At 42.0% G+C, this 27,910-nt stretch overlaps 1 protein-coding gene across 1 annotated transcript in view; it reads right to left on the bottom strand.

The window, feature by feature from the left end:
* Positions 1-27,910, bottom strand: part of PTPRF (protein tyrosine phosphatase receptor type F) — a 292,186-nt gene that overhangs the window by 200,525 nt on the left and 63,751 nt on the right. The gene's annotated exons all lie outside the window — the stretch shown is intronic.

Below are 27,910 nucleotides of genomic sequence, written 5' to 3'. Positions count from 1 at the left end.
TTATTTCCAAAAGGCCCTTGCAGATAGTGGATCCACCAAGGTCAGCACTGTCAACACCTGCCTTGTCCTTAACAACCTTCTGAAGGAATATCACAGACCTGACCACAGAAATTCATCACACACAGGTGTACTAAATTTTGCCATCCTTGGTGAAGGGAGCCCCGAGGACTGTGCAAAGAAAACAGCTCAAAACCCAGAAAATGCCTTTTATGAAGTGCTGGCTGCTGTCTGTCATCTTTGGCACATTGTCCTGACATGAACAGCAAGCAATTATTAAGTGTGCTTGCTTAACTGATGCTGATTTCACATATTTACTCATCTGTAATCATGTCTATTTCTACTTAGTTTATATTTACATATATCTGTGTTTATTCACCTCTCATCTATCTCAGTGAAATGTTAATTTACTGTTCAGGCTGCTAGTGATTGCAGTGTGATTGACTGTTTTGCTATGCAGTGTGCTGAGCTGATGTCTTGTATTGCATTTTGGCTGTTGATTTGTTCTTTTGATTTTCTGTTATTTACTCTGTGATCTTAGTAAAATAGTGTAAATTTTTCAAATGACATCTAAAACAGAACCCAAAAAACTTTTGTCCTTGAAGAATACAATGCAATTATATCTCTCACTGTACACCTACTCCCCAGGTTGTACACTGAGGACTTACTTTACTTTTGTACATTTTAAAAAAATCAATACTATTAAAAACCAGAACAAAAGGAAACTGCATGTTCACAGGCAGTAAAACCTAAAAAATCCGCTGCCTTGTTCAGCTTGAATTTACATTGTTGTAATGAATCTTTTTCCCCTGCACATTTAATTGAGCAACACTGACTTCTGCAAACCATCTAAATCCACTGAGATTGGTCACCAAAGTATACCTGTATATAAACGAAATTCTCACAGTCTGGGAAAGGTTATTTCTACAAAGCCATTTTAAATGTTTGTATGCCCTCAAGTTTTGAAATGGAAGGAAGGTACTAATTAAGCAAACCGAAAATCCTGAGTACTGGCCCCAGGAAAATACTCGGGCATGGTTATACATATTTTTATACTGATTGGTAACTGTTACAGCAAATTCCCAAAGTTACCTCAGTGAGAGTTCACAGAAGTGTGACTGATCATCCATGAATACCTTGGTGTCTGTGGAAAATGCACGTTAAGTGGACTAGACCACCTCCACACCTCCCCTTCAACCAACATCTCCATAACCCTACTGCCTGGAGAAGGCTGCTGTGGGACACATCACTAGTTACCTCCAAAGGGCAGTAGTAACAACCACTAAGGACAGAGCCAGGTGATGGTCCAAGCAGTCTTTTTTAACCTGTTTTGAGTGTTTACACTCCTAGGGTAGCACTAGAAACACAACCAGAAAAAAATAAGGATGCACTGAATATACAATATTTAACCAATAACCTAGTCCTTCTCTTTTTTCTCCTCTTAAATTCAAAATGACCAGAGTCTCCACAGAAGATTACGCACATACCAAGCTTGAAGTTAACTGTTTCTTGTTCAAACAAACTACAAATAAACACAAAGAAATTAAATGTTTTTCACAGTGAAATTCTGTCTTTTCCCTGATGACTTAGGGACCAGGCAAAGCTGAAGATTTTTTTCATTGAAAGTTTAAAAAAGAAAAAAAGAGTGACTGTATTCCAAAGACAAATCTGTGAAATAGCAGCTTGAGAAAAAACCTCCCGAGAAACACTTGGGTGACAGCAGGGAGAGGTGCTGGATGGCTGGGTGCCCATCACACCCACCTTCACTTACTCCACTGCATGGAGTAACAACTCCAGACTGGTGTATTTGTAATTTCATAACTCCAAGTCCAAACAACACCAGCTTCTCTCTCCCTGGCCTCTCTGTTCAGCGTCAGATCCCCGGAGCACATTCAGTACTCACCCTCTAAACTAATTCTTGCTCCTCACTTCATAACCAAGTTCCCACTACACTGAGAGTGGAAATTACTGCTATCATCATTTCTATTCACTCATAAGCTTCAGGCAGGAGAATGGGAAAACTTTCACCTTTTTGGCTGAAATTTTCCCTGTTTGGTCTTTGCTCATAACTAAATTATTCTAGAGATCTTATGGGAACAATATAGTTCTGAGGAGGAAGACTGTGAAAAATAAGAGTATTTTCTTACAAAAGAAAGAAACAGGCTTCACCTTATTTGTCTGGGGTCTGAAAATAACAACTTGTTCAGACATACTCTCCACTGAGAAAGTTTAAAAAAAAAATTCAGAAGAAAAGGACTTTCATTTCACAGTTGACAGTGGTGAAAAAGTAACTTGCTGAGCAAGCACAGATTGCTGATAATCCTATAAAGTGAATCACAAGGAGGGCCTCATAGTGTGGAAGACATGCTAGCAGAGATTTAGGCACACATGAAGCCTGCTTCCATGTGCTGGAAAAAGCAGCAAACTGATGCAGAGTCCCTGGGCTGAGCTAGGGTGTGTGATGCTTTGAAGAGAAATGCTCCCTTGAATTATACTTTAAGAGGTCCACAACACAGTGGTACAGAAAGCCAGAGAGAGAAATACAAGCAAACAAGTTAGGTATGCACTCATCAGTCAGGCTGCTGCCTGCCCTCCCCAGCAAAAGCAAGCATGATGGGTCTGGGAGGGGAACCTGAAGCCTTCAAAGGCAGAGTCTCTGGTCTACTGAAGGACCACTGACACAGCCTTCCTGCAGAGCAACTCGGAATGAGAGACAACCAACCGAGAAGATGCATTTCTCCCACCCATATTTATATATAGAGTCTCTGTTGCTGTCTGCTATTCTAGATAATTTGCTTGTTGTGAAACAATTGTTACAAATCAGAAAACCAACTCAGCAGCCATTGTAAAATTCTCCCTATCAAACATTTGTAGCAGAGTAGTAAAATTTCAGTTATCTTTTTCCTTTCTTTACCAGAGCAGTTAAAGGGTCACTTCATCACACATGTTGTTTTTAGGCTATGCAGCTCCTCAGTGAACCCAAAGGACCTTCCTAGGGAGAAAAGTATCTTTTGCCAGATTTCCTTCAAAGCTGAGGCACATAGGTGTAGCCTCCCTCTAACTTGGCAAGGTGGCTTTTATGTAAACCATAGCCTTTGAGAAGTAACATACAATCTGCATTACCTGACTTGAATACCAAGACACAGCCTTGAAAAATGATGCTGGGTCATGTATATTTAGCACAGATCCTTGTATTTTGCTACAGATTAAGCACACATCAGTCACATAAAAGACGCTTCCTTGTAATTTTGTAAGAGCCAAAAAATTTCAAGTCGCTGAAACATAATATATGCCAACATAAATAAGCTTCATATACCCAAATATTAACTTATTTTATTTCAAAGACACATCATTAGATGGTTTCTTAAAATAAAATGGAAAATTAAAATGAATCCTGATGCTCTTTCAGTATTTAGCACCCACATCAAATATACCTCATCCAAAAATTTTAATTCATGAACTGGCAATCACACTGCTCCTCCTGTTCTTGTGGATGCTAGTTTTCCAAACAGTCACACACAGGTTTCAGAAAAATGAATTATTAAACACATGTCTGCAATTAAGGGTACTGTGAACACTCACCTGCTGCGAGAGATTTTAAAGAAAAATATCTCTGTCCTCATGCTACAAGTGCCCACTGTTCTGAATAGAACAGAAGGGCAGCCAAAAATAAGACCGGCGTGGTAGGAGAGGGGAGCCTCTATTTTTATCTGAAAGCTTTTATGACTTGGGCTAAATTAAGATTGAAACTAGCCTCCTTTGTGAAGGAAAAAATTACAGTTGTGACATGAGATGAACTAGATAAGCATATACAATAGGCATACATGGGTAACCTTATTCAGGTGCCTGGGCTAAATGAATTAAAAGAAGTTATTGACACAAGCAGGAAAAGATCATAATGGGAACAGTTCTTCAGCCTGGAAATTGTGAAATTCAGGTTTAACTGCCTGCCTTTAACCTTTTCCCTGTCACATATGCCACGGCACAACTGTGCCTCAGCTTCCACTGTAAAACCTGCCTGCTGTTCTCACATGGCTGCTGTCAGGACGAATACATGAAAAATGATGATGTAGCTCAGTTGTTATAACACTGGGAAGAAACCAAGAATGACACAGTTGCCCTACCAAACTGACTTTGAAGTGGAAATAAAGTGGTCTAGAAGACAGAGGTGGTCCACTCTTACCTATACAGTAAGGGTATTTCTCTTTCTCTGCTTCCTCTGTGACTGTGGATGCTTGATATCTGTGCATGGATGGATGCCTGCTGGAAGGATACTCTGGTGAAACCTACCCTATGATTTCTCTCCTAAGCATCTGCTACAGGGCAGGAGGCAAGCCAGTGGGCTCTCCAGCTATCCTTATGCTTAATATCCTTATGTTTTTCTTTCAATATACCCCACTATCGTTTAAACATGGCTCTTGTCCCTTTGTGACCATTAGGAATACTGTTTGGCAAAATAATTTTTTTTAAACTTGGCACTTTTACTTCTTGTAAATTACACAAGTAGGAAGAGCCTGTTTGAGCCTTGTAATAACATTTCTTTAACAACAGTGGGTCTCGGTGATCACAATGCTAATACATTCCTTATTTCCTCCTATTTTGGTTTTATTTTACTAAGATGACAGCACTTTGTAATGAAAACTTTTGTCCTTTATTGCTTGGTGCAAGGTCCTTATTAGATAGATGCAAATATATATAGTGGGGTGTAGCATGCTCAGATACATACACAATTTTATTTTTATCCAATGAATGGATCATAACACTTTCTCCCATCCATTTAAAAAACACTTAACCACATCCCAATCACAGAGAATGGCATTCCAAATTCAACACATTCCTGAGATCACTCTGAGTTACGGGCTACCTAATGTTACCTGCACATCCTTCTCTCTTGTTTTTCATCTTATTGTTATTAGGTTTTAATGCTTTAGAGATTCCCAACAGCTAGGACAAATGATTCTGTTATTTCAATCCAATTTTAGTGGTTGAGTTTTCCAGCTTCAAGTGTGGTTGTCCATGATAATCAAATCTACAAACATTGTCTCAAAGCAAGTTGCATTTCTCCTCACCTTCATCTCTTGACTTTCATAAAGTTACTCATAGATACTTTTTGAGATGGTACAAAATGAAGCCAAATAAAGTGAATTATTAATATACAAATCTCTAAGAAGTAGATCTTTTAGCATGTTCAACGACCTCTGTAACTTTCAGTAGAAAAATTACATTATAGAAATAATAAAAGCAGTCATCCAGCAGAGGCTGTGATTTTCCCTGAACACTAGCAGGAAATACAGTGAACTAAGGTGCAAGGTACTCATTTCAACAGGTGAAACCCACTGTGCTTTGTTTATATGTAGGAAGTTTAATTGAGGAGAATACAAGGGTACATGTTAGGTCAAATGTGTAATTTTATCAGGATTTATAATTGACTTAAGCTCAGAAACTTATATTTTTTGATTCCTGCTTCTTCACCATCTCGGCAAACAGGTGCCGCTCACAATCTCTACAGGCTCTTTCCTTACCATAAGCCCAGTCTAAAGGCAAAGCCTTGGGACAGGACTGAGTTGTCTCTGCAGACACACAGGTGGGAATTTTCACACACACTGGTATTTTCAAGCCCTGTTTTCCCTTTTGCTAATACAGGATTTATACTTGTTATATCTGATATAAATAATTAAATAGTATTTAAGTAAAAATTGAGTATTTTAAAATTTCTTCTTAAACATCTTAAAACCTCATGTATCCTGTGTACTTCTGGCCAGTGTCTGGACAGTTATACATAAACCAACCCTGTACCAATAGAAACCGAGCATTCACTGTTAAATGCTGATGTTTGAAGAAATCTGCTTATTCCACAGAAATATGGGTTAAAAGCTTTTAGTTCACTCAAGTGTTAAGGCCACAATTACTGGATATTAATAAAATGCAGCAACAGCCTGTCATCATAGTATTGCACTTCAGTAAATTTCTAATTTTGTCTCTTTATGAATCATGGAAATTGTTGAAAGAGTTTAAACACCTAAAATTAACTGACATGACACTGAGACAGAATTGTCTCAGTCAACCATCACAGGAGGATGTTGTGCAAGTCAGTGGCGCTGAACATTCTGTGTGCCGACTGACTTGTGGAGAGAGTTTTAGGCAGGCAACTTCGACCTTAATGCAACGGGGAGGTGGTTTCTCTTCATATCCTCTCTGTAGAGCCTACAGATTCTGTGCACAGGGTGGCAAATATTCTCCACTATTTTTCAAGACTGTTGTAAGAGCAATGCCTTTCTCAAAAGTGCCTGGCTGGCTATCAGTGTGAGCTGCTTTGCATCTTAGCAAGAAAATTCTGAACTCTGGCTAATCCCTGTGCTGTGATTGACTCTTGTCCATGGGGCTTTTAAAGTTTTTTGTGTGCCAGGAAAGGCGGGGTGGTGGTGGAAAATCAATCTCTCTACTCTGACACCGTTCTTACAATTGCTTCCAATAACTGAAATAACGCGTAACTAGAAAAAGAAAAATATGCCAAGAAGCACAAAGCAGTCCTGCATACAACTGATGAATACTGATTAAAAACAAAGCAGAAAAACAGTCCAGAAAAACATCTTTCTAGAACCTGAGGTCATCTTCATTTCCCTTCCTCTGCTTTTACGTTTCCCTAGAGCACCCACAGACTCTGTGTGCTGCTTGCCACGTATCTTGGGGAAAAGCCAGAACCCTATATATGAGTTTAGCTTTTGATTCTAACTCCCCAGCATTTATACGAGGTATTATACAGAGCAGAAAAACAAGGGAGAGTAAAGATGCGTTGCTCTAACTGCAGACCTTCTAGCAGTCTCACAGAATGGTTTTCTGCTTTGCTTTAATTTAAAATTGAAACCTGAAGTCAAATTTCCACCTGGTAATAGCTTAAAGGCACTTCCAATTAACTTGGTAATACACACTTTCTGAGTTAATAAATTTTTCAGCCTCTATGTTTAATACAATTAAACATTTGGGCCTTTGGCCTTGGACCTTATTTAGCTTGAGAAAGGATTGCAAGGAGACTGCCTCCAATTATCACCATTTACACAACATTCACTTAAGGGCTTTCAAATGCATACATATAGAACATTCATTTAATCATACACAAAACTCAGTACCTGAATTCAGGCCTCCTCTCTCTTGCACAGAAAACGTACAAGGGACAAGTGAATAATAACGCCAGCTATCTGAAGCCAGCCATCACATCACACCACCAGAAGCAGTGCGCAAGGGCTGTGCTTGCTCCTAGGAACTTAAGTTTTCCTTCCAAATCTGCATTTTGTTATTTGCAAATTTCTTCAAAACTTCAAAGTTAATAAAGTGTATTGCATAGCGTAAAGAACCTGTAAGATATGCAGGACCAGGAAACAAAGACAGAACTGAAATCTTTTGCTTGAAAAAACATGAAAATTAATTTTGCCAGCATGCCTACCACATTAAACACCATATTCTTTTACACAAAAAGATTAAAAGGTTTTAATCCCTCTTCGCGAGCAGCTAGTCCTTGATTCAGCAGTTCAGAAGGCTTTACCAAGCTCAGGTTTTTCCTCTGCTTTTAAGAATTAAAAGTCAGTGTAAACCTTATTTTGTAAACAGAGAGCATAGTACAGTGATTTTAATAGAACTGGGAGCCAGAGTAAGTAAACTCTTCAGAATATCTGTTACTAAAGCAGAGGCATCCCAGGCCCTCAGGAAAGCCTTTGCTGAGGGACCTGCATTTCATTTTAATGCCACTGTACATTGTTCTGTCCTCCTCCTAGTAATGAACCAAATTTCTGCCTCATCTACCTGGTGAGGAGGAATACTTTCTGCTTAATGATAACGAGTGGACTCTGGCATTACTATTACATCAGTGATTTTTTTTTTTGCTATTCGTATCAACTGTTTTATCGTTCAGCATCTGTAGTACAGTCTGCAGAAAACCAAGAAATATAATTTCCACATTTAAATGTTTACCAGAGTGTAAAAAATTTCAGCAGGTAGCTGGCACCCGAGCAAAATACTGTCAAGTGTAAAAAAAAAAAAAAAAAATTTAAAAAAATTGCTTAGTATTACTTGAAATTCCCCAAGAAAGGCCTCCTCCAAGTCAGACTGCTTGAGAAGTCTGGGTGGAGAGGTTCGATGCTTCTGGGAGACACCTGGCAGCATTTCATCCCCTTAATGACATATTTTAGCAGTAGCCAAACGAGGCACAGAGTCACGCACAGCTCAAAAGCCATTTAAGCAGTTTTGACAGCAGGGCTACCACCTCTGCCTGGCAGCAGGACTGCGCTGGCAGAGGGCTGCTGAGCAATTCTGATCCTCCACAGCAGAGAGACCAAGAACCCAAAGATAGCGACGAGGCCACACTGCGCAGCGCCCAGCTGCACCCTCACCTTGGTGCAAGTGGTGGCAGAGCCAGCTCTGGGAGCTGGCATCTCCTGTCCATGAACTGCCTTCAAGTTTTCCCAAAATGGCTCTGAATGTATGTGGAAAACATCTGACTCCATTCAACATGGATATTGGGTGTCTGAACCCCACAGTAAAGAGAACGAGTGACACACGCCAGAGGTTTGCAGTTCTACAGTCGCTGCGATCCCACCCTGCTCCGTGCATAAAGCAGGGCAGGCGCTTCATCCCAGGAGGTGCCCAGTCCCCTCCTCCACCCAGGGCTTTCAGCTTCAGTGAGGGCTGAATTTTAGAAAGGCATCAAAATTAATCACTTTCATGGTTGCTGCACTCTTGATTTAATTTTTCTAGCATCCATTCCTTGCTGTGTTATGAATTTAACAGATAAAATGAAAAGCTCTTTTCACTTTAATAACTTTTCTCTGTATAGATGATCAGGTCAGCCTCTAACTGCTTCCAAACTAAACTCCTTAAATCTCCAGCTTGGAGATCCCCCAGGCATGGTTTCAGGTTTTATTTTTTGTGGCCTTTTACTTGTACCAACTTTTACTTCATTTCACCTGATTACGTACAGAGTTGCAAGAAACACAGAAAGCTGCAGTCCACGTGGAGAGGTTACCGTTCGCCACGCTGTGAAAAGCTGCTGTGGCCACCAGGTCTAGCCTGAGGCACAGAGCATAATGCACTGGGACCACAAGTGCTGAAACTGAATTTCCAGAGCTGGCTTGGGACTTGCATAAAGGCTGGAACGTACACTGAAGAGGAAAGGCTGCACAGGAGCTGCAGGACCCAGGCACCACCCCTGCGGGTGCTTTGTGCACGGGGGCCACTGGGAAACCCAGCACCAGAGTTACTCTATGGGCTGTGCAGCAGTGCGCAGCTCCGAACGGGCTGAATCTGTCTAAAGGAGATACTTCTTCTATGTCATGGATTATCTCTTTCACCATCACCTCTGACAATATTTGTCTCTTGGAAAAGGGAAAACCAGTTAATGTCACCATTACAGTAAGTATCTTGGCAAGGCAGCACATAAATACCACCTACTTGATGGAATGTGAGACTGTATTTTATCCTCACAAAGCCAGGACCACCGCCTGCTACCCAGAAACAAACCTGACTAGTTAAAAGCACCAAAAGTATAATACACGCTGGTTTAGAAGGGCACATTCCCTGCTCACCATAGAGCTCTGCTGCAGGTCGCAGACCTTACTATAGTACCTGGTGGGAAATAAGCAGACCAAAATCCAACAGAAAGCGGTGGCAGGGAGTTACAGCACATGACCAAACCCAAAGAAACAGGCATCCCTGACATGGGCTGGGTACCCTTCAGCAGCTGCCTTTCCTGAAGACCTTACTGCGGAGATCACACTCAAAAGTCATGAGCCACACAGGCTGGCATAGCACCTAAAGAATAATGTTTACCAAGCTGGCATTAAGCAGGAGCTTAGTACAAAGACTGGTAATGTCTATGACCCATTAAAAGTATCCAGTAGCTCCTGTAATTTTTCTTTTTGTACTCTCTGATGCATCTTAACTCAAACACGTTCTTTATATCTTAGCCATTACCTACTCACATATAGTTCTGGATTGTCCCTCAACCCAGATCTCCAGCAGCTTCTTCCATATCACCATCCTCCTCCTCATGTCAGCAGCAAGTCCCAATTTCATGCAAGATTCACGAGATCGCAGAGGGGAGTCAGAATTGTGAGTGGCTGTTCCACTGTTGACTCCTCACCATCCATGGACCAGGATAAGCCCATCAGGGCAGAACCCAGCACTGGCAACGCCAGCCCTCACACTGACTTTTGCTGCCTGGATAAATGTTTATCCCCAAATCCGAGACTCACAAATACATGGAAGGCTGCGGGTGCCACGAGAGAGCAGTAAGCAAGTACGCTGCTTACAGAGCTTTGCCGTACTTAGTGTTTCATTGCATCACTTACTTTCATTCTCACTGCTAAACAAAACTATCACATGCTACAAGCCTAAGGGACATGCACCATGCGCACAGATGTCAAACCTGCAAGGTTCAGCTTGCTTTTAAGCTCTTTGTGGAGACTGCAAAGGATATATTTATAATATAAAACAGATTTGTTTTTTAGAGCGCTGGGTCTAAGTCTCGTCCCCATCCCCACTCTGTTGACCGAGTCCCAAGGTTCCTGGCTTCACACTTGATTTGCTGAACTAAAATCCATACCAGCAAAGAGGATGACAAGCTACCTCAGAGCGAGCTAACCACGCTTCTCAGGTTTTACATGCGTGAGAAAGAAGGCGCTGTTTCCACCTCGGGGATCTGACATCCCAGGATATTTCACGAAGGATGTACACCAGAGCGAAACACAAATCTGTACGTGAATCTGAAGCTTGACAGAACGGCAGCCTTCCTTACCTACTGCAAGTCAGAGCATTGCTAAATTGTAACACAGCCTAGAAGGAACAGAGAGATGAGACAAAAGAGCCCGTCCAATTATGCCTGCCTCAAGTGAATTTTATTAGTCGCTCAGCTCTATTAACGGTGAGGATGGCATACCTGTATATAGGCAAATGGATCTTGCTTAAGAACTACCCATGCGGGAATAATCCCCTGCCTATCACCAATCTTTGATTTTCATGTTACGTTTTAAAGACTGACTTGAAGGCCTGACAACTCCACTTGTGTTCTCCAAGAATAAATGTTTATCAAAGGGAGGTTCCCCATTTGCTGAGTTGGAATTAGTTACACCAACAGGGTATCAAACAGGCTGCTGCCTATCACTGTTATCAAAGAGGAATTTGGAATAGAAACACTAAGTAGCAGCAGCTGAGCACTGGAGCCTGTCAGAGCAAGCGTGACACGGGACAGCCAACACGTAGAGGCACAGAGGGCTGGCAGGGGCTCTCCAAAGCAGAGTCCTGTCCCTCGGCCTCGCAAGGGCTGCACCACACAGCTCCTTTTGTAAATGGATCACACATGATCTCAACACAAGTTTGAGTTTCAGCCACACTACTCTGACTGGAAAACTGTTCCAAATGGACAGTCATGAAACATCAACTGGAAAACAGATTGAGGTCTTTGAAGTTATTTGTTGTCAATTATACCCAATAGTTTGTATGCTAACATGATCCTTTATCTGAAAAGTTTTCTGTTCCATCTCTGTCTCTTCTCTTTTTCCCCCCAATGTACACCTCAGATCATTATTACCCTCTTAACAGTAGTAAAATGTCTTCTATATCCCCTGTGAGACTTCACAGACTAAAGAGCTCCTCAAGGAAGGAAGGAAGGAAGGAAGGAAGGAAGGAAGGAAGGAAGGAAGGAAGGAAGGAAGGAAGGAAGGAAGGAAGGAAGGAAGGAAGGAAGGAAGGAAGGAAGGAAGATACTGCATGTTGGTTCTTACAAGGCTCCTTTGAATTCTGCTTCATACTCTCCATAATACATGGTCCCATTATCACCACCATCTTCTTGAAAACCAAGAAAAAGCATGCATTTGGGTTTGGGCATCTTAAGAATGTAATTCAGAATCTCATAATGACCTTTCTCCCCCTTTCCTCCTTTTTTTAAAGTTATGCAGCTGAATAGAGCTTTTGTTAATTCTTCTATATAATTTAAACCATTCCATCTTAATTTAATTTGTATGATCACATCTACATTGTCCTCATGACTTACCATTTCCAAGTTTCAAAAAAAATTGCTGTTCTGTTGATTATATGCAGAAACTGTTTGCTCAGGGCTGCTTGGAAACTTCCACTTGCACTTCCATATGCAAGTGCATGTCCAGATCTCCACTTCAACCATAATTATAGAAAGAACAAAATTTATTTGTAACTAGCTAGAAGCCCGAAAGGCACGTTTATTGTACAAATTATGAACTGTACTGTAGAGTCATACAAAACATGCAATTCAGCTGTTGTTATAATATAACCTCAGATAATTAAAAGTGAGATAAAGGTAGAAAAACAGGAGCTGAACTGTAAACTGGGAGAATAAGCCCACCAGCCCAACAGCAGCTGCACATATTCTCAGTGCTTCGACCATAAAAACAAGGCTGACAACACGATTTGCAAAGTGCTGAAATCACCCAACAGCACCAGTCATAATCTTAGATGCACATTTCCTTCAGCCAAGCATTTTCCCACTATTACTGGTGATAAAGCTGGCATATGAATTAAAGTTTTGAGAAAGGACGATGACAGTACAGAAATTAATCACACATTAGTTTAAAACATCCAACTGTCTTGGCATTGTGAAACCATCATACTGACACATCCTGGAGAGAAGTGACACACCAACCCACCCCCATAAGGAAATACAGCCTCATATTCCAGGTGACTGCATCTTAAAAGCTATTAAGTATTTTCATTGAGTTGCATCAAATCGCATTTCAGAGGCCAGTGTTTAAAATTCCAAGTATTAGAAAGCCCCATTCAAAATATTATAAATTCAGCAGTGGCACTGCAGCAGACAGGGATTTATCTTTCAGACTGCTGCGATCATTATTAATAATATTACCAGCCACTTTTGTTTTGCTAATTCAGTGCTTCACCTATGAATAAGTGAACTTCATGAAATAAATTACACAGAACAATATTAGTGTTGTTCTTACTGTATTAACAGGCATCCATATATGTAATTCATCCACAGCGGTTTCTGAGTATATCCATGCTGCACATAATGCCATTAGGCACTGACAGGCTGGCGTGCGACCAAGCACACACTTTATGGACTCGCTTCTGGATGGCAGCGCAGCTGAACCCGTTAGGAAAGCCAGCACAGAAGGACGGCAGTTCTCTAACACAGACCTAGGGACCTCCAGAAAAACTCCAGAGATGCCTTTCTGATTCTTGTCTCCTTCTTGGATGTGGGGATTTGGGGTCTTTCTGTCTTGAATAATGAATGATTCTTGAACAAATCAGTCAGAATGCTGACTGCTAAAATTGAAACAGCCTAAATTGAATGGAGGACTCTGTCACACGTTGTCAAATGTGCTACAGAAAGGGAGAAGGACAGAACAACTTCATTAGTGCTTCATTGCTTCCAAGTGTGAGTTTGCAGTTGCATGGGAAAGAGAAGCCTGAATTTAGTTGCTGATAGGCAGGATTAAGGAGAAATATATTTTTTTAGGCCCGTTCTCTCTTCCAGTTCTCTGCTCATCATTTTATTGAGGAAACAGACCTCAGCTGCTTGGGTCATCTGATCTGTAATTCCTTTTTCAGAACTCTGAAGTTTCTTTAAAATTCAGGTTTGTTGCCATTTTGGCATGATTTAAAGAGACTCAACTGTATCTAAATGACTCAGAAGTATTGCAAGCCCTCCTTTTTTTTTTTCCTTTTTTTTTAAAAAAAATAAACATTGAGAAGCCCATTCCAGTTATGAAAGAAACAAGGAAAGCACTGCATTAGGAGTTTTAAAAGGGCCACTATCTGCAGGAAGCTGTAGCAAAGCAGTAATAGTGTCACTCACTTCCTAGAATTTGCTTTTCTATCCTTCTATTAACTTGCAAAATAAAATCAGAGAAAATTACATTATTAACTTCTTAGCCAGTATATTCTAAATAAATACTCGACGCTTATAGTTGGATTTAAGTTTTTTAACTTTAGGTATTTAAGAGAAGGAGACAAGTGGTTTTGTTTCTATGGTCTTACATTAATTATTGGTGACAAACAGCCAAGACCATGCAGCTGAGAACTGCTCTCTGAAAGGGCGAAATATCCATTGCTCCAAAGGCAGCTCAGCTCTTCCCATCCACCACCAAGTGTCCAGAACGTGCTCTGCTTGCCAAACGTGACACACTGAACCCTGATTTCCAGTGCTACGGGCCAGGCTGAAAACCACAGCAAATGTTGCAACAAGCTGGATTGTATCTCCTCTGACCAAAACAAGTGACAGCTTGCTAAAATATTCTTGTCCTAGTTACTTGAGGCAAGTGAGTGTTTTCAGATGTCTTCCAAACAGTACACCTGGAAAGGATGGAGAAAATGGGAGATACAAAATAAAAGCTGGAGCAGACATAACTGTCTTCACAGAGCCTGGCACCACTTCTGCAACAATAAAGACAAGGAAAGGAGAAAAAAGGAAACCATTTTCTTCCACTGTTTAAGGAAAACAGTAAATTGAATCACAAAAGCATAGTCAGGGAGAGACCTCAGAAGGTCTCCAGTCCAACCTCCTACTTGAAGTGAGACCCTCACAAACACTAGATCATTTGAGCAGTGGTGGTGTCTAATTGAGTGCTGGGAAGCTCAAAGGATGGAGAGTCAACCGCCTTGCTGAGCAGCCTGTTGCAGTGCTGCTCTAGCCTCCAAGAGGAAAAGCTGTTTCTAACACCACCTGATCCTCTATTTCAATTATTAATAGTGAACTTCAACACAGCTTCTTCTCTTTCTGCTAAACTTCTTTATCTATTATGACAGCTATTGAGCAACTGGATGACTAAAGATGGCAGATAGACTGTATGCATGCATCGGAGCCCATGTTTAAATAAACAAAACCACTATTTTCAAACATGGATAATCACCACATCAACAGACTTATTAATGGGATTCCAGGACATGGCTGAATGCATGCTGCAGCAGCAGGGACTGGCTTCAACAAACACAGAGCTCCATTCCAACCGTATGTCTCAAAGATAAAAGAAAAATTGGAGTGCAATCAAATGCAGTGGATTAAATAATAAACAGACAATAAATTTGTTTCATCGTATACATTCAGTGCACACACACACACACCCTGCCACAGTTTTGAGCATGTCAAGAGTTTATGAATCACAAAATAATTTAGGTTGGAAGGGACTTTTGGAGGTCATCCTTTCCAAACACCCACTTAAAGTAGGGCCAACTTCGAAGCTGGGTCAGGTTGTCTGAGGCCCCATCCAGTCAAGCTTTGACTATTTCCATGGATGGACATCCCACAACCTCCCTGGGGCCCTGGTACAATGCTTGACCACCTTTATGGTGGGGAATCTGGGGGGGGGTTTAAACTCATTATATATTATCACTACTTCCCATGTTCTAGCTTATGTTTGTTGGCTCTCACTCTGCCAGAAAAGCCTGACTACTCCTGCTCTACACCCTCCCAGTGGGCAGCTGAACACAGCAGTAAGGTTCCCCTTTAAGCCATCTCATCCTAGGGCTGAACAAACCCAGCCTCCCCATCTCTCTGGTACACCTGGTGCTCCAGAGCCCCTCACCAGCTTGGTACCAGTGCACTGTGTGCCCGTACACCAGTCTATCGTGCTGCAAATCCTTTCCTCATCACCTCATCAGAACATGGTATTCTTTGCTACCTGCCTTAAACAGGAGGGGCTCCGTTTAGGAGTCAGTCTCCCTCTTCTACCTTTCAGTTTGTGGCTCTGCGTTCATAAGCATCTACAAGCTATCTGCTGTAAGCGTAAAGTATGACCATCCCTAATGAAAGATGACTTCTTACAATATCTCCAAGACCATATGAACTGTGCAGGATATTAACCTGCAAATTTATCTCCCTTACACAGAAATATTACTTGACTAGCAGCCACAGCCCTTCCAAATTAACTTCACTTAGAATTATTTAAAATGTTTTCACATTTTGCAATGCTAGCACAGGGAATGGCAAGTCCCTGAACACTGTCATTCCCAGGTACCTGGTGCTTGTCATATTCCTCACACCTCTGGCTAGACAACCCATCTTCAATTAATTTTTAAAATCAGATTTCTGCTATTTACTTCCCCCCCTCCATCAGTTGCGAGACAAACAGTTGTCCTGTTGTGCTTGCTGACGCTTATGAAGTGCACCACAAAACACGGGGGTATCGTTACCCCTTCTGAATCATTGTAAGCCAGTGCTCTAAAAGAAAATCAGTTCAATAGAGCTCCTGCTCCACACACTACTAACATTAAAACACTTTCAAAGACACTTTCCACTTCCGTTTCAACACATCACCTCCATTTACGTTCAGTTATTACGTTAGTCTATGTACCAAATGAATCCCAGTTGCAACTTCGACTAAGTAATGAAACTGAGCATTTTAGAGCCACAAACAAAAAATTTTGCCTTTTCTGGATATTCTAAACCAGCCCTTTGTCACTGCAAAAAGAGACCTTGACATCTGAGATATAAAATGCTCAAAAGAAGGCTGTATCAGTTAATCAAAAGAGAGTGATGACTGCAAGAAATTTTATCAGTTCTGACACGGCAAAATGAGAGCAGGAGACCACTATCCTAGAGTGGCATTTCCATTAACTCTTTGCATTACTATATTTCTATTTATTTTTGACTGTTCATAGACTATCAATAGCCATGTGGTGAGTAACAGGAGCAGCAGCTGCACGTAGAGTCCACTGTTGTCAAGCCTCGATTTTCAGGAAACCGTCTTTAGCAACACCCCACTCCACTGAACATGACCGTGGAAGCAGGAAAAGAGCAGGCTCTGCTGCCAGCAGCAATCACAGCAGACAGCCTTTTTCTCTAACTCCACAATTACTTTAACTTTGACCATCAGAAACTATTTAGACTCAGGCACCATCACAATAACTTAATGCCATGGGAAATATAGATTCTGTATGTATTTGATATAAACTGATCTTTCTTCCTGGCTTCTCAAGTGCTCTTTCACTTGCCATTGTATTGAGCTCCTACAGACATTCCTAATTCCCACTTGCACACAGGTTCAAGAGCTAATTCATGAACACCACATTTGTTATTATCGGATCTCTTGGTATCAATGAAGCAGTTACTGGTTTCTCACTCTTTACACACAAGGGATGCGACATCCCTGTTCTTGCCAGTTTGTGAAGCAGTAGTGTTGCTGGCCTGCCAGCCGCAGTATGGGGGAGATTCTAGAGAAACATCTGGAGGAGGATGCACTGACATGGGAATTAAAACAGCACCAACAAAAACAAAACATCACTCAATTTTTTTCTCCCTGCCTTCAGAGAAGCTGTATTTAATGGTCAGGGCTCTAAACTTCTCCCTGGAGAGGCTGAACTATTGTTAGTTATCAACTTGATAAAGACACTCTGATTATACTTTGCATGACATAAGGGGAAAGCTTAGCTCTGTCTACCATGGAGCACCAGAAACAGTGAAACCTTTATGGAGGCTTGTGTACAAGTCAGCAGATAATGATGAGACTGACAAGGACTCAAGTCTGAGCACTGACAAGAGAAACCATCAGTGTGCAACTATCAGCTGTGCTCAGAACTCTTGATTTTCTCCCGATAGCTCTGAGATTCTCAAATGGTAGCAAGAGACAGAATTAATGAAATCTGTAATTTGCTGGAAGTGTCCTCCTTGATTAGCCATCCATCAGGGTGTACAGATATTGGTATCTGCTGTCCTCTCGCAATGGCTAACTACTTGCTCCTTGGAAGATGGAAGGGGCTTTGCAGAGACAGCAGAAGTGCCCATCTGCAATCTCGAGGTAATAACCTACAAGCTGGAGAAGGACATATGTACCTTGCTTGCCTGGATCCCTAAGACAACCTGCTTTTTGTGGTGCAAGTGAAAGGGTTATTAAATCTTTCAGGTGGAGAGAAATGTTACCAAGACTAGCAGAGCAGTTAAGGTTTAGCCTCTTTGAAGCTAAGCCTGGGAGCTCAGACTGAGAACCAGCTGGCTGGAGAGGGAGCTGATGAATGTGATCAGGCTGGGCAAATCCTTTTACTCTAGTGCTTTAACACCTAGGACATGTCACAAAAAAGGGCCTTTCTCACCTCCTGCATCCTCCTGGAGGAGGAATGAGCAACTGTCAAGAAAAATGCCCTCTCAAAAGAAAAATATTAACTGTAGAAGCAGCATAATAGCTTCACTGGAAGGCAGAGAAATGAGGGAGTCTGTTCCTAGCAATACTCCTTCGGCCACAGCAATTCAAACCTTGTATTGAGGAAGCTACTATCCTGACAAGTTTCTCCATCTAGTTCTAAGGTCAGCCACTAGAGACAGAAAGCCCACCTACAGTATGCAGCTCAGTACAGTAACTAACATCCACGAGTTGAAGAGCCGTGAGCAGCAAGGCAGCAGGCTCTGCAGGTGGGAGGGATGAGGAGAAGACAGGCTGGGCCCACTGGGGAGGAGGGAGCAGGCAATACACTGAGTGCAGTAGCAACCCCGGACAGGACACACAGTCACGGTACATTACCTGTCTATACACAGAAGTGAACAGTTCAAGGTGCAACCAAGGTGCATTAGTTGTATAATCCTCTGAGTTATTTCCTCTCAAGTCCATGGTTATCTTCCCGTATTGCCCCCATGCTTCTAACAGAATTCAGTCTTCCCAACAGTAAACTGCATCATGTTGGATTGCAAGCATACACACTGTTTTTTGGGACACTTCTAGGAATTGTCACAAACACCGCTTAGTGTTGGAAACCTTGGCTACTCTGAGAAAGCAAACAAGCAGAACAAAAAACACTCAACAGCTTCTCCAGCTATGTGGGAGACAGTGCAGATGAACAGTGAGCAAAACTACTGGAGGGGAGACTTTCACAGAGAGTCTAAACAGTCAGGAAAGGCTGGATGAGGAGGGAGGAAAATGAGTGACAACAATGATGAAATCAGTTTATCTTGCTTAAGAAGGAAAAAAGAAGCAGTGGCAGCAGGGAGAGGGAGAATATGAGAACAGCCTTCAAGCATCTGGAAGGAAACTGCAAGATGAAAAGCAACTTTTTTTGTGTGTCATGCAAATGGACAAGAATTCATAGTCACAAAACTACTGACAGGGAGTTTAAGGGTGGATGTCTGGGGTACACTCCTGTACCATACTCCTATGATATAAATGTACTGACAGTTAAACACTGAACAGCTTGCTGAGGATATGGTGGGCTGTTCACTCACCAGAAGTTTAGAATATGTTAGACAAACATCTGTTATGAACATCGTAGAGCAATCCTGTCCGAGTATAGAAAGAAAAGATGAAATTCCCTTTCGCTGCTATTTGCTACAAGTAAAAGTCTTCTATCCCATTTCAAAGTTCAAGAACACTAGTTCTATTTCAAATTTGGCATAAAAGTTTAGTCACGGCCACAGCTGTAACCTCTGGGCTGCAATGTACCTGCCGGAGGACAACTAAGCACAAGCAAACCAAGGCTCCTGCAGCTGCGGCGCTGCCAGCTACTCATGCATTCCTTTGCTCCTTGGGGATGAAAATATTTGGCACTGACGAATGATGTCCTCATACTGTCAAGTATTCATTTAATGTAGATGCATTTTACCTGCTCCAGAAGATGACAGAACCCCAGCACAGAGCCTGCAGAGCCCTCCAAGCTGCCCCGTGTGCTCGGCAATGCTCCTTGCAAAGGGCAGTCCCGCACATCTCCTGCTGCATATTTAAACAGAATGCAGCCAAAACAACCTCAGATTTATACTAGATTACAGGAACAGTTTATGAATTCATAGCACCGTATCAGACTACTAAATCTATGAACTATGCAGGTAAACTCCTGAGCAGCATAAGAGATTATTGGGCTGAAGTGAAAAAATTTCTAACGCAAGGAATCGCATTAAGGCTTCCCTGTATTTTAAAAATAAGCATTTAAAACACCAATCTTTTGGGCCACTCATTTACAGATTAACTTAATTCTAAAGTTTTTATCATTTTAACTTCAAACCAGCAATAGCTTAACCCTTTCAGGTCCGGTAACTGGATTTTCCACAAGCTTAGAACCACTGTTAAAACTCTTGTGTTCAACAGAGGAGCTACTGGAAAGGAAAAAGCTCTTGCTTTCAAGACATTTAGAAACAATTTTGGCACAGACAAACTTTGTTTAGGTATGTGTGTTACATGTCTGAAAAGTATTCCTAGCACTGCAGGTCTCAGTTTTTGTTTTTCTGTCGTTAGGTTGATTTGTTGGTTAAGCAGTACCTGGGCTATTCTTCAAAAGCATCACGGAAAGCTTTATGAAAGAAATAAATTTCTGAGCAGCAGCTTTCTTAACTAATCTATTTTAAACCAGATGGCAGCAAAAACACCAAAAAAGTTTGCTCTCCTAGCTATTCATTCTGTTCGAACCCCAGCAGCATTATTCCTACCCAATCAAGGCGGTGTGCTACACACAGTGGTGCTGCTCTGCGTGGCACATGCGAAGCCCTGGAAGGCTGTGGAGGAAAGGAAAACTGTTTGAATAAGTGTCCTTAACCATAATGTTGGCCATCTGCATGTGAAGAAGTCCATCCATAGGAACTAACACTGCCTACATTATTGCTTGTTTTTAAGGTTTCTGCAGCATAATCTCAGTCTGTGGATTGATTTGGGTTTGCCCCAAACTCGGGTACTTTGACCTGGATGAAGCACAGGCAGCTTCTTCCCGTGACAGAGAGCAGCAAAGGCTTGTCATCTGCAGCTGCCAGGACACGACTCCCTTCCACTCATGCCTAAGGCCTCCCCTCACACAGTCCTCGAGTCCTCCACAAAAGGCACAGCAGCATCTGCTTTTTGTGATTTTGTCAGAGCAGCCATTTTCTCCGAGCAGTATTTTCACGAGGCTAACTCCAGCCCTGTTTGCTGCTCCGTGAAATCCCTAATATGACCTGGATCTATTCAAATTTTAGCACAGCAAAAAGACCAACACTGTAGTGCCTCAAAGTTCTGACCTGAGAGTAGTGATTATTATTCAATCAGGAAAAGAGGGCAAACATGAGGACAGACGATTCTCCAAGATGGAACTAAATCAGAATTATAACAAAATACGGTAGGGTTTTTGCCATGTAAGAATCCATGGTAACAAACCCGCATAAATGGTCAGCAAAGGCAGATGAAAGTCAGCGTTGTCTAATTTAAGGTAATGCATTTTGTAGGGAATAATTTGAACCAATCATACACCTTTCTGGATTCTAAATTAACTGTAACCACTCGGGAAGGCATTGGACATAAATACCTAAGTAGATGTTTTCTGTGAGCTGCTCAGTGCAGGCACAGTCATAAAAGCAAACTAAACATTAGAAAGTGCATAGAAATGGATATGGAACAATACAAAAATACGCTATGGTAAAAAGGCAAGAGAATTTATAAGGCAAAATAACATAATATCTGCATCAACCGTGACTCTGCCCTTGGACAATGAGGTTGACAAAACTCTAGGAGAACTGTCTCCGAGAAAAGACTGAGTTGGGTGCTCCTATTTCGTACTTGCAAGAGAAAGAGTAGTTCAACTGAATGTAAAAGTGATAAATTCAGAACAGCAAGTCTTTTGTTTTAATAGCCACAAAACAGATAATTAACCTCTAGTCAGCGACGTGCCCCAGAGCACCCGCAGAAGCAGTAAACTTGGAGAATCTCCTTACAGGACAACACCTTAGGGCAGAAATGGCATTAATCAATGACCTCACTGTACTCTATACTATAATAGATGCATATTAATATTTATAGATTTTTAGGACTGAATGGTCCATTCTATCATCCCATCTGACCTCCTTTCTGACATAGGACATGTTTTAGCCCACTTCTCCAGCCTCTGGTCCTTGTTAGGCTTTTCTCTGCAACGTTAGAAGAGGCTGCTTTATACAAATTAGCTCTTCGTTGCAATACAGAGACTGTAAAAGGAGGGTGTAATGTAAATTTTGGCTCAGCAAGATCTGGTGATAAAGTACTGAACTGAGATCTGAGTGTCAGGAATGAAATAAACTCTACAGTTGTGTCAAATAATTCCAGAGGCAGGAAACAGAAAACACTCTCCAAGTGCCCACCATAGGTCCAGAAATCACATTCTTGGTCCTCTCCAGACCCCTCATTTCAGGTTGTCACTGCACTTTTATGAGGCCACCCACAAATGAAGTGTGGAGCTTTCCACAATGCAAATCAGCAATTTTTTAATGTTATAGATGATGGAATAACATCACTCCTCATTATCCAACTCTTTTGGAATGGCAGTATGCTCAAGTCACGATATGTTTTTAATAAATTCTGAAGCAAAAATACCAGTAAACAAACAAAAACTTAAAAAAAAAAATTCTCACCTCTGACACTGAAAGAAAAAAAGGAATATTTGTATTCCTAATTTTAACAGAGTTCAGCTTTTGGGTGACCCCTTCCTGGAAGAGGTTAATTCTCATGAACTGCATAGCTTAAATATGGCTCAATACAGTCATTAAGATTCACCCAAATGGGATCCTTTCATAAAATAAGAACCTAAAACTTAGCATTTCATTTTTAAGAAGTATCTAGTTTCCAACTGTTTCTATCTCATTATGGGTTTTATGGAAATGAAGAGGAACGATTCCTGCTCCGATGCACTTTCCTTCAAACTGATACCCCTGTGGCAGAAACTGTTAAAAAGAAAAAAAAAGAAGTATCTGTTTCCCTGTTTAAGAGCTAAGCAGCAACTGAAGCCTCTCCAGGGAACTCCAGGGAGGGATGGAAGAGAGAGGGAGACTCATTCCTGTATCGCATCCCTGAGCTGCTGAGAATCTGCGCCTGCTCCACCACTTCTATCCTGTTCCCAGCAGCACCAGGGACCCTGCACTGGGACATCCCAGGACTTTTACACCTCTTAGTCAAGAACAAAAGCAGCCATGTTTTCATTTGACGAAGCAGATTTCCTGCCAAATCAGCAGAAACTGCATTCTCAGATATTAATGACAGCTGACAGATAAATAGAGAAGACCAGTACAGTGCTTTAAAATGCTAGCTCCCCTCTGGTGCCTGAACTATCTGTCTGCCTGCCATTCCCTGAGCCAAAGTGGGGAAAAACCCCACTGGACCCAGACAGGACACAAGTCCATTAAAAGCACTTGGTGACTACGATGTACAATTATTGCACTGCTGCACTTGTTTCCCTAAACAATAGTCTTGTCAATGAAAAAAACCCAACTTTCAACAAACGCAGGTAAAATTTGGTTCAGAGGAATGCGCAACAGATCAAGTCTGACCTCCTAAGTGGTAACTGAGTCCTGCTCCTCAGGGCCCACCACGCAGGGAAAGCCCCCTCCCCTTTGCTCTGCTGCCTCTGAAATGCTGAACTTTCCAGCTCATTAAACAATGTTGTAAAGAGGGGGCTGCAGTACATACTGCCAGTTCAGGAATATATTACCAGTACTGGAATCCATTTTAATAAACAACAACCATCTGCCCCCAGAATTACAGATGCTCAGAAGTGCAGTTCAAGTTAAAGGGCAACCACCTAGGTCAGAGACTCATGGCATGGAAGGAATCCATCTCAGCACTGTGGAGGGATAAAGGAGCAAACATCAGCAACACCAAACAGTGAGGGTCCTACAGAAACTGTAGGCTGCAGTATTTCAATACATAGGTATAGGATATGTGCATCATGAAGTGGGGCTTGTGCCCTTCGTGGAGAGATCCTGAGTAGGAAACTCGAGTCCCCATTCAGGAGATCTCACTGGGCTTGCCGATTTTCCTCCTGCTGCTGTTGTGCAATAAAGGACTTTATCAATATGGGAAAGAAAAGCTTCAGTCCTGGAGGCAGCATGAGTAGAAACCCTTGACAGCACTAGAAAGACTATAAATCCCACACTTTAGTAGGCAGAGCCTTCCATTACTTTCTTCTTTTACATTTGTTATAGTAAAAAATGTTGAGGTTTAATCTCTGATATTCACTTCTCTGTTTAAGCTCCATACAGACCCTCCTAAGGCTGCAAGGGTGGTGTGGGGGGGAGAGGATCCTTGCATCTGTGACACACGCTGGGTGGCTTCTTCAATGCTGGCAGGAGTCAGCACACACAGGCAAGATGCTGCTGCTCCACCAGAACCAGCGTGAGTCTGTCCAAAGGACTCGCAGGACTAGAGCCTGGCACCTGCACAGGGACCCTCCTGCCTCCTCAGAAAAGAGCAAGGCTTTAGGAAAGGGCTAGAGAGAGACAATTTAGGTTCCTGAGCAGGACCCTTACACAACCGAATCATAGAATCGTTTGGTTAGAAAAGACCTTTGGGATCCTAAGAGTCCAGCCATGCCTGTATAAAACTAACAAGCCCTAAGATGCCATGAAAGCCCATAAACTATTTAAATTATGTTCATCAACAAGAAAGTTGGCATCATTTTAAGGGGAAAAGACAGCAAGTAGAGAGTCTCTTCAACAACAACACTCCCAAAGTTAGCAATGCACAGTGCGTTTTACCTATGTATTATCATGGAATATCAACAGTTTGGTGAGCTTTCTCCTGCCTTGGACAAGTCTGCAGCAAACTGCGTCTCTGTCAAGAGAGATCAAGTACACAGAATAGAGACAGCTTCACCTGCTCGTGCTGCTCCGGTGGGTAGGAGGCAGGCACCACGCTCTACCAGGAAGCTTTGTTTGCTTGATCAAAGGGGCAACAAATATGTCCTGGTTTACGCAGCAGGCAGAAGTAGTACAGGGCCTATTCAGCAAGGCTTTCCAATAAAAATCCTCTACCAGTACAAACAAGGCTTTTGCAACTTTGGATTCTGGTAGACAAAGCTTTTTTAAAAAACAAAACAAAACAAAAACCAACCCAAAAAACCAACACGAGGTTCAACCTGTGTAGAGCTCTAGACTGTATGAATAGCATGAAACACTTCTTCAAAAAAGAAAAATCAAAGATATTTTATACAGAAGGAATATTCTATATACACTAATCGCATGTGCTGCATGTGCTTTAAAAGTATAATTCTGCCGTACAGATTCTTTTTGCAGTCACTAAATAATTTGTTTCAGGCTGAGATGTTCTGTGCTCAGTTTCAGCACATGTCACATTACAACCAGGTCATAAACATGCCAAAATCCCCAGCTTTTGCAATCATAGAGTAGATTTTGTAGCTCCTCCATTTCCCATCTCCACTCCTTTTCACCTTCCCATCAAACATACTTTACAGTTGAGCTGCATCACAACCCACCAGCAGACTCGTCCCAGTCCTACTCTCTGCAACATCTTTACAGCCATGTTCTGCAAAACAAGCAGCGCACACCAGGGCTCTCCAGGCTAGAGAAGTCACAGTGACAGGTCCAACTGTCATTTCCAAACAGCCCAAGCCACCAGCAGTATTGCTGGAAACTAAACAGCCTCTGTCTCACAAGCCAGCAACAGTAACTCGGATTGAAGAACCTGCAGAACCTGCAGTAGAAAACTTACAAGTACAGACCAAGGTCAGATGCTCTAGAAAAGACAAAAATTAAGGCAAATCATCCAAGCTAATTCCTTTTAGCCGACTTCTGTCTTCACATACAGTACTTGTTGCACAAAGCTGTAACAGAAGTTGCCAGAACAAGCCTAAACTGGACTCCGATGCAGGACCAGAGAGGCACAGCTGCTGCTTCGGAGCGGAGTGACCTCTGCCACCTCCCAAAGCACAGCCCCCCCAGGAACCACGCAGACCAGTAAAACTGACACCCTGGGGCTCAGAAGGGAATCAGATATTTAGCAAGATTACTCTATCTGCTAATCTGATTAGCCCCAGAGACTGCAGATAAACATAACAAAGAACAGCCGGACACCAGCTGTAAAATCCATCCCATCAAGCAAATAACACAGCTGCCCAGAAAAGCTCAGCATCTGGGACCTGTCGCATGCAATGCTTTTAGGGAAATGACAGGCTCACTGCTCTCACGTTAGACATGGGAAAACGTGTTAATCTGTTTACCTTAAATGGATTTAACCTCAATCTGAACAAGAGAGGACTGTCACTGATACGTATGGCCAAGACACTCAGGCAGCAAAGCACAGTGAAAGGGAGACAGCAATCCTCGACACCACTTACACAGGCTGGAAGGATCAGGCATGACCCAGGTCAAATAAGAAATGTTAAGAGATTAAACAAGAACATTTATAATTAGGTGTAATGTTGATTGTCTTCTGCCCCGAAACGATAATCAGCTCCCACATCTAATCGTTGCAACAGCCTGAGCTTTACGCTGATGCTGCGTCTCTGCAGCCAGCCCCTTCCCAGCACAGGGAATGTGTGCGGGGCTGGGGGGAATATGGGGATCAGAAATTTAAAAAGAAAACAATCAGTATTTATATAAAGAGCAGCAAGGTTTTATATATATATATATATATAAAGTATCAGCTATATCTATATCTCTCAGAATTAGCAGAGAACCTACCATGCCTTCCTCAGAGAGAATGAGCTGCTGGAAGAGGGAGAAAGCCAAAAGCCATACACTGGCTCACTCACCATACACTGGCTGCAACTTTTGCAGACACAGCAGGGAAGGTGAATGCATTATTTAATGTGTCCACTTGGTATTTTTAAACACAGGAAAAACAAGAGAAACCTGCTCAAGGACTACATTCATCAGCACCTGCCAATTCCAGAAACAAAACTGATCAGTCAGGACACAAGCGGCACCCCCCGAGCAGGCAGACGGCCACTGAGGAAGCACAAGCACGTGCTCTATGAAGCGTCCCTTCAGATCAACAGGTGTTATGGATATATAGAAGAAGGTCTAGAGCTTTTCAGCTACTCTGCAGTAAAGCACCACCCTCCCTTCCTAATTATCAAACTCTGCATGAACCTCAACCTTCCCCACAGCTCTCACTTGAACTTCTGACTGTCACATCAGATTATTCTTTTTTCCTAATTCACCCCAAGATCCTCCAAGATTGAATTTTACAAACGCTCATCTATGCTGAGAGAATCAGCTCATCTCCCCCTGCTCAACAGGAAAGAAGAAAACCTTTACTTCAGGGTGACTCAAATTGGAGCAGAAATAAACTGGGCCAGGTGACTTCCCCACTGTCAGAGGTAAGGTCAGCCCAATGGTATCACCATGAAACCGGGCATCAGCAGCCAAAACAAGACACAAGATCACCAAAGACAGGGCCAAGGGGGCACCAGGAGCCCAACCCTCAGCCCATTATTTCACAGTGGTTTTTGGAATGTGGGACAAGAAACAACAGTGTGTGAGGCCACCTGAGGACCGTGGATATCCCGACAAGAGCTGCAGGCTAACTCTGGAAAGTGGCTATCACTTGAACACAGAGTGAGGAGTTGGGATTTGGTACAGTTCAGAATGACAGGGACATCCAAAGGAAAAAGATAAAACAATTCTAAAGAACTTGTCTAAACTGCGCATTTTCTATTTTTATGGCAAACATGACTAGTTACTAGTATTCAAATACAATTATGTAGAGGGTGATCTATAAATAATGCAAAGCCCAGAAAGGAGAGATCAACACTCATTTGCAGCATACTGCATGCTGTACTGAATAATGTTATGCACAAGCTTTCACCATCCCCATAAAAAGAAAATATGGTCGAAAAGCTGAGAATGAAGAGAACAAATTCTCCGATTTCCCCTACAAAAAGAAAGACAACATCTAAACCGTGGTAAAATTTAAGGTAGTTCTTTTCCGTACTACTTCTGCGGATAGAGAGCTTTATTTCTGCATTTCCAACTCGCCTGCTATTTTCACACGTTTCCAGAAGCTGCAAACAAGGTATCAGTGAAACATATAACCTCTCACCCCTCTGCAGTGTGCTCTGAGCAGATGCCATACGGAACCTCACAGCATCAACAAAGTTATTTCCCAGATTTCTTAAGCAAAGTCTTTGTCCACTGCACAGAGAATTGAAAAATTTAAGTTGGAAGGGACACACACAGGTCAGCTACTCCAACCTTCTGCTCAGAGAAACACTAACTTTAGTGTTCAAA

This window comes from Antrostomus carolinensis, unplaced genomic scaffold (genome assembly GCF_000700745.2).
Source record: "Antrostomus carolinensis isolate BGI_N321 unplaced genomic scaffold, ASM70074v2 scaffold13845, whole genome shotgun sequence".
Classification (NCBI taxonomy): domain Eukaryota; kingdom Metazoa; phylum Chordata; class Aves; order Caprimulgiformes; family Caprimulgidae; genus Antrostomus; species Antrostomus carolinensis.
The sequence above is the reverse complement of the archived record's forward strand: the minus strand, read 5'-3'. Positions and strand labels throughout refer to the sequence as shown.